Raw genomic sequence first — 7249 nt, forward strand, 5'->3', positions numbered from 1 at the left:
TTCCTGAGATCACCATTTGGTGCTAAGGCACTTGGGTTCTTTGGGGTGCAATACGTGAATCCCCTAAGAGAGGATCACACCTTGCAATTCGTGAATAGGTGTGGTTCAATCTATCTTGTTCTTGCAACTTGGTGTAATTCGTGAATCCAGGTTGTAGTTCTCTTTGTTATTTTCAAGTTCATCAATAAAGAGGTTTATTTCACCTATGTGCAATTTGTGAATCATAGTTGAATTGACTATCTTTTGTTCACTTTGTCTTGATTATTTATCAGTTGTATGTCGTGTTCTTCATTTGTTCTTAGTGTTCATCAATTTCATTGCTTATTTGATCCATTCCATACCACATACTCGACCATCATAGTGTTTGTCATCCTTTCTATAAGTTTGTCAACTTTCTATAAATTGTTCCCTCCACACACCTTGCCCTAGCCGAAATACACATAGCCTCAACTTCCACAGACACCATTCGGCCAACCCGAGTGTTGCCTTACTTTCCATATTAGTTCACATTTTCATAATTGCCCTTCATCTATCATAGTCATAAAACCCTAGCCACACCATCCACTTACCATATTCGGTCATCTTAAAGTCATCCACCATAAACCCTAGCCGCCCACCTCAAGCCCTATAAGGAAACTCATTCATTTTAGGAGTCTTGACTTCCTCTAATTCAAATTCAAATTCAAATTCCAATTCAAATCCCTTAATTTAAGGAATTGCAAATCCTCTTTAATTCCTTAAATCACTCTTCCTAAAATCCCTCTAGTCAACTATTGACTTACCATCTCAATTCAAATTCGAATTTCCAATTCCCTCCAAGATTCCTACCACTTAGGAATCTTCCCTCAATCATCTCTATCTACCAATCCTAGCCAAAATCGAATTCCCTTCTTCCCTCAAAGATTCCCTTCATCTTTCAAACTTCCATATCTATTTACAAATCATCCAAAATCTAGCCAACCTTCCAAAGACCAAGTCAACCCAATCCCTTCATCTTAGCCACCCAACATCCAAAACCCTAATCCCACCTTACCATTTCGGCAACCCTAGCCAACTGAACCCTAGCATCACTCTTCCACCTCATTCCTAAACCCTAGCATCATCCTAAACTCTAACCTTAAGCCAACTTTTCCAAATCTCGAAATCCACCCTAGCCACCTCACAAAAACCCTAGCTACACTTCACCATTCCTACCCTAATCACCATCCGAGTGGCCCAAACATCAAGGGCAACCCTTAAGCCATTCTCATTGCATCAAACACCCATAATCCTAAGCCAATCTTCCAAGACCACACCAACCCTAATTCTACCATAGCCCACGACATCCCTAGTTGCCTCCAACCTGAACCCTAACCTCATCTCATCCATTCAACCCTAGCCTCCATCATCTTGGCACTTCACTCAAGAACAAGTCTAGCCACCCACATTGATTTGCCTTAGCCTACCCAAATACATCATCATCCCATCACTCAAACACCATCCTTTTGTGGAAGGCCAAGCGAGTTGGCAAGAACACTCGGTTACCATCATCACCAATAGAAGCCCGTGGACCTTAGTGTTAGGGACAAGACTGGGGTTCCTAACATTAATTGGTGCTTTCATTGAGACGGCTACCTTGCTTGGCATTTTTGAGAAGTTCTCACTTCTATAAATAGGTAAACAACGTGTTAACCCAAACTTTGTGAATTGGTTGGGGGAGACCCTCATTGGATCCCATTTATTTTTTTGTGAATTGTTGAAATTGGAGTTTGGGGGTTGAGGAGGAGAAATGAGTAGTTCTCTTGTAGGGGTCGACCGTGCAAGTTGGTGGAAGATCCAAGGTTGGACCTTTTGTACAAGGAAGGGGTCGACCACCCTTGAAGGTGGGGGACCCAAGGTTGGACTTGTGAACCAAGAGCAAGACCCACCCCCAAATTGTTAGCCATGAGCCGTGTGGTTCAAGAGGAGGAACAAGGGGGTTCCAACCGGGAACGCATAGAAGCCATAAAAAGGCAATGCTTAAGGCTTGACCACCTCATCTATGAGGTCAAGACTACCTTGACCGAACTTACATTGTCCTTGAATGCTACCAACCGTGCGGTTGAGGAGAGTAGAAGGGAGATGGAGACCCATAAGAGGGAGACCAATGCAAGCCTTGAGAGGATTGAGAGGAGAATGGTGGAAACTAATGGTCAAAGGCCCCCACATAGTCCAAATAGGCAAGGGCATGAAGCCTTTGTGGATGGGGCCGAAACAAGTGTCACAGGGTCCATACGTGAGCTACCACAAAATGAGTTGAGAAGGGGGGTAGAGTTGAAAACAATAGAGTGATTGTTGAGAGGTGGATTCTAAATATTGACCATCCGACTAGAACCCCAAGTGTGGGAGAAGAGTATCAAGATGTAAGGCTTGAGAGACCACAAAGAGAGAAAGCCTTTGAGCATGAGCATGAGTATGAGAGGCCTTATGGCCGTGGAGGCCATTATGAGAGAAGAAGAGACCATCATGGGAGGGGGTATGATGTTGACCACCATGATGATAGAAGGGGACACCGGGCTTATGACCGGGGACCTAAGAGGCCAAAGGTGGACTTTTCCAAGTTTAATGGGGGAGATCCATATGAATGGCTAGATAAGGTGGACTACTATTTCCATGCATATGAGGTGCCTAGGGAAGAAAGAGTGTCGACGATGTGTTTTTATTTGGAGGGAAAAGCAAGTAAATGGTGGAGATGGATCCGGGACCAATATGAGAAGGATAGGAGAATATTGGGTTGGACGGCCTTAGAAAAAGAATTCCTAATGCAATTTGGACCATCCCCAACCATTAATCATCATGGCCAACTTGCCAAGTTGAGGCAAGAAGGCAAGGTGCATGCTTACATTAAGAAGTTTAAGCAACTCCAAACACTTGTGAGAGGTTGGTCTGAGGAGGCCTTTGTGGGCATATTTGTGGATGGGTTAAAGCCTTGGATAGCCAAGGAAATTAACTTGAAACAACCCACTAAGATTCAAGAGGCTATGAGGATGGTGGAGATCCTAGAAGAGAGCACTAATATAGAGAAACGTCAATCTAAGGAAATGGGGAGTAAGGTTACTACACCCTTGCAAACCAATGTTCCTTGGAAAGGCATGGAGGAAAGGGGGAAGTGCTACTAAGTCTAAGCAAATTGAAGTGAAGAAGCTTTCAAGGGAAGAGGTACAAGAGAGAATAAAAAAGGGTCTTTGTTTTAAGTGTGGAGAAAAATGGGGCATAGGGCACAAACGTGGATCGGGACAAGTGTACATGTTGGTTGATGAAAGAAGTGAGGAAGATGATGATGGTTATTTTGTGGAATCATCTAGCCAAGAGTGCAACTAAGAGGAGACCAAAGTGAATGAAAATTATGGGGAGGCCGAATTGTCCCTTAATACCTTGATGGGGACCCAAAAGCATACCACATTGAGGGTGATGGCATGGATAGGAACATTTGAGGTTCCTTTGTTGGTAGATAGTGGCTCCACACACAACTTTATTAACACCAAGGTTGGGGTTGAAGCCAATTTCTATAGAGCCATTTGATGTAAGGATGGCAAGTGGGGACAAGATGAAATGTGAAGGGTTAGTAAAGAAAGTGAAAATGAATGTGCAAGGAGTGAAAGTAGTGGCGGACCTACATGTACTTCCTTTGGTAGGGCTTGATGTTGTACTGGGCACTCCATGGCTCAAGGGCCTTGGAAGAATAGTGCTTGACTACAACAATAGGACCATAGAATTCAAGCTAGGGTCCAAGAAGAAAGTATGGGCAACTTTAGCTCCCAAGGAGGCCAAGTCGAGTGAGGTCTCAATGTTAGAAAAATTGGGCAAAGGAGGGGCACATTGTTGTGCCATGGAGATGGCTAAGGAAGAGAATGAGGGGAGAGCATGGAAATTTTCAAATTTAATCCTTGAGGGCAAGGATGTTCTTGAAGGGAGGGGAAATGGTAGGACCCCATGTTTCGTGACCCATGATCAAGCCACTAGCCATGTCATGACAAGGCTGGACAGTCCCACAGCAGTCCCATGGGCATGTCAGCCACATGCCAACAGCCATGCTAGCCATGCCCATGGCCCATGTCATGGGCCAGCGTAGCCCACCCATGAGCTCATGCATGCCATGGGTCAACTTGGCCATGCCAACTATGTTATTTTTTATTATTTACTTTTATTTAATTATTTATTTTCCAAGGAACCTATTGGGGGTTTCCAAGTTGTAATCGTTATAAATAGGACCCTTAGACTTTGCATTTACATCTTTTGGCAAATTCCCTTGTGGGTAGACTATTTTGTTCTTGAAATCACCATTCGGTGCTAATGCACTTGGGCTATTTGGGGCGCAATACGTGAATCCCCTAAGAGAGGATCACACCTTGCAATTTGTGAATAGGTGTGGTTCAATCTATTTTGTTCTTACAACTTGGTGCAATTTGTGAATCCAAGTTGTAGTTCTCTTTGTTATTTTCAAGTTCATCGATAAAGAGGTTTATTTCATCTATGTGCAATTTGTGAATCATAGTTGAATTGGCTATCTTTTGTTCACTTTGTCTTGATTATTTATCACTTGTACGTCGTATTCTTCATTTGTTCTTAGTGTTCATCCATTTCATTGCTCATTTGATCCATTTCATACCACATACTCGACCACCATAGTATTTGTCATCATTTCCATAAGTTTGTCAACTTTCTATAAATTGTTCCCTCCATACATCTTGCCCTAGCCGAAATACATATAGCCTCCACTCCCACATACACCATTCGGCCAACCCTAGTGTTGCCCTACTTTCCATATTAGTTCACATTCCCATAATTGCCCTTCATCAATCATAGTCATAAAACCCTAGCCACACCATCCACTTACCATATTCAGCCATCCTAAATTCATCCACCATAAATCCTAGCCGCCCACCTCAAGCCCTATAAGGAAACTCATTCATTTTAGGAGTCTTGACTTCCTCTAATTCAAATTCAAATTCAAATTTCAATTCAAATCCCTTAATTTAAGGAATTGCAAATCCTCTTCAATTCCTTTAATCACTATTCCTAAAATCCCTCTAGTCAACTATTGACTTACCATCTCAATTCAAATTCGAATTTCCAATTCCCTCCAAGATTCCTACCACTTAGGAATCTTCCCTCAATCATCTCTATCTACCAATCCTAGCCAAAATCGAATTCCCTTCTTCCCTCAAAGATTCCCTTCATCTTTCAAACTTCCATATCCATTTCCAAATCATCCAAAATCTAGCCAACCTTCCAAATATCAAGTCAACCCAATCCCTTTATCTTAGCCACCCAACATCCAAAACCCTAATCCCACCTTACCATTTCGGCAACCCTAGCCAACCGAACCCTAGCATCACTCTTCCATCTCATTCCTAAACCCTAGCATCATCCTAAACTCCAACCTTAAGCCAACTTTTCCAAATCTCGAAATCCACCCTAGCCACCTCACAAAAACCCTAGCTACACTTCAACATTCCTACGCTAATCACCATCCCAGTGGTCCAAACATCAAGGGCAACCCTTAAGCCATTCTCATTGCATCAAACACCCAGAATCCTAAGCCAATCTTCCAACACCACACCAACCCTAATTCTACCATAGCCAATGACATCCCTAGTTGCCTCCAACCTGAACCCTAACCTCATCTCATCCATTCAACCCTAGCCTCCATCATCTTGGCACTTCACTCAAGAACAAGACTAGCCATCCACATTGATTTGCCTTAGCCTAAACACTTAGCCTACCCAAATATATCATCATCCCATCACTCAAACACCATCCTTTTGTGGAAGGCCAAGCAAGTTGGTAAGAACACTCGGTCACCATCATCACCAAGATGAGCCCGTGGACCTTAGTGTTAGGGACAAGATCGGGGTCCCTAACAAGACCCTTACTCTTGCCGTTGGACCTCCCTTCATCTCTCTCACCAATCGCCGTCTCACACAGCCTCTCTCCTAGCCATGTATTTCTCACAAACCCACAGTACTTTCTCTTCTTCTCTCCTGCATTTCTCTCCCTCATCAGTCATCACATGGGCCACGATTATTTATGATTTTTTTGTTGTTGTAATGTAACTTATATTTACTATTTAGTATTTACATAGTCATTACTCATTAATCTGCTACTTTGCTTGTTCATTTTAATTTTTGTCAATGATTCTTGAATTTGTTTTTCATTGTTTGTGACTATGACGATGTTTGGTTGGTGAGAAAGCGTTAGAAATATGACTTTGAGTCTGTGACAATGTTTGCATTGTTTGGTCCAACCTTGTAAACAATATATGATTGGATTAATGCTATATACTAATCTTTCTGTCCCTTTGTAACAAAATGAAATTATTTGTAAAATTATTTAAGTATCATCTGTTAATTTATTTAAAAATGTGGTGTCATGACTGTTTTTTGCGAATAAGGTTCAGCCATTAAATATTTTCGTAGGGACCCAATTCCAAATATCTGTTTTTTGTGAATCATCACTGGACTATTGTTTGATTATGCATTGTTATAGCTCAATTTCACTGGACCCCAATTTCAAATTCCATATGCGCTTCTAAATCAGTTATTGGATTTTTTTAGTAAATCAGAGTTTTTTAATAGCAACAGATTTTGTTATAAATAGATTTTTTTTTATTTTTTTTTATTTTTACAAATTTGCATTTTATTGAAATCGAAAAATTGAATCAAATCAGACCTAAACCGGTAAAATCAGAAATATTGGTTTAGGGGGATAATTGATGCGTAATCAGTTTTTGAAAATATAAAACCGGTACATACCGATTTAGTCTCGAATTTTGTTTAAAACTGGACCGGTTACACCCATAATATTTCGAAATGTATCATACTGATCAACCCGATGCAATTATCTACCAACATTATCTGAATCACCTGAAAGAAATTTGATTAAAATAAAAATAAGTACAAAAATAAAATCGGAAGCAGTCAGGTTAGAAATTCTACCGGACCTTTTTGGTTCAGAAATATTTCTTCTAACTCACACTAAATTCAAGTTGAGTCGAAAGTAAGATTTTGGCCTGTTCAGGTTGGGTGAACAGTCTTAGCAATTAGGAGTGACAATATATGACACGACCCATTAAATCAACATGATTATGACACGAAATTATCGAATTTGAGTGTGATATTAATGAGGTTAAAATATGTTGACTCGATAAGACATGATTAATGAAAGGGTCAATCGCAGATCAACTCGCAAAACCCACAATCAACCCGTATAACAGAAATAAATTATATTT

Source organism: Juglans regia, chromosome 6 (genome assembly GCF_001411555.2).
Source record: "Juglans regia cultivar Chandler chromosome 6, Walnut 2.0, whole genome shotgun sequence".
NCBI classification, from domain to species: Eukaryota; Viridiplantae; Streptophyta; class Magnoliopsida; order Fagales; family Juglandaceae; genus Juglans; species Juglans regia.